Source organism: Prionailurus bengalensis, chromosome C2, assembly GCF_016509475.1.
Source record: "Prionailurus bengalensis isolate Pbe53 chromosome C2, Fcat_Pben_1.1_paternal_pri, whole genome shotgun sequence".
Classification (NCBI taxonomy): Eukaryota; Metazoa; Chordata; class Mammalia; order Carnivora; family Felidae; genus Prionailurus; species Prionailurus bengalensis.
In genome coordinates, this window is record NC_057350.1 from 16,013,480 (window position 1) to 16,014,436 (window position 957).

The following is a 957-nucleotide window of genomic DNA, read 5'->3' on the forward strand; positions in this document are numbered from 1 at the left end:
GGTATTTGAAAGGAAATTTTGGAAGCAGTAAGACTCACTGGGTCTTAGGTAGTAAGTGTTGAGAGTAATGGAAGTTTAGAGAGCGGAGGCTGAGCCTTGAGGTTTAGGATTGCACGCAACTTCGAGATGCTGGCTCGCTTGGGTAAAAGGACAGTTCGCAGACTTTCTCTGGCATGCTGGCATTAAGGGGACCTGGTACTGAATTAAGAGTCGCAGGAGTGTCTACTTTGGGTCTGTTCACAGAGAAAGAGCAGTCAGGCCTACACCCCAGCTTATGTACACTGTATGGTGTCAGCAGAATTGTGGGTAAGAGACTTCTTCCAAGTACGTACTACTGCCATTATCTAATGTCTGCTTATAAAGTCAACACTTTTTTTTTTTTTAATTTTTTTTTTTTTTCAATGTTTATTTATTTTGGGGACAGAGAGAGACAGAGCATGAACAGGGGAGGGGCAGAGAGAGAGGGAGACACAGAATCGGAAACAGGCTCCAGGCTCCGAGCCATGAGCCCGGAGCCCGACGCGGGGCTCAAACTCACGGACCGTGAGATCGTGACCTGGCTGAAGTCGGACGCTTAACCGACTGCGCCACCCAGGCGCCCCTAAAGTCAACACTTTTTAAAAATACATTTAAGGGGCGCCTGGGTGGCGCAGTTAAGCGTCCGACTTCAGCCAGGTCACGATCTCACGGTCCGTGAGTTTGAGCCCCGCGTCGGGCTCCGGGCTCATGGCTCGGAGCCTGGAGCCTGTTTCCGATTCTGTGTCTCCCTCTCTCTCTGCCCCTCCCCCGTTCATGCTCTTTATCTGTCCCAAAAATAAAAAACGTTGAAAAACAAAAAATTTTAAAAAATAATAAAAAATAAAAATACATTTGAAGTTTCATTAGCCAAACGTATTTTAAAATGTTACGTGGTAGAGTAAGAACACAACTTTACATCTTCCAAGTAACAAAACAAGG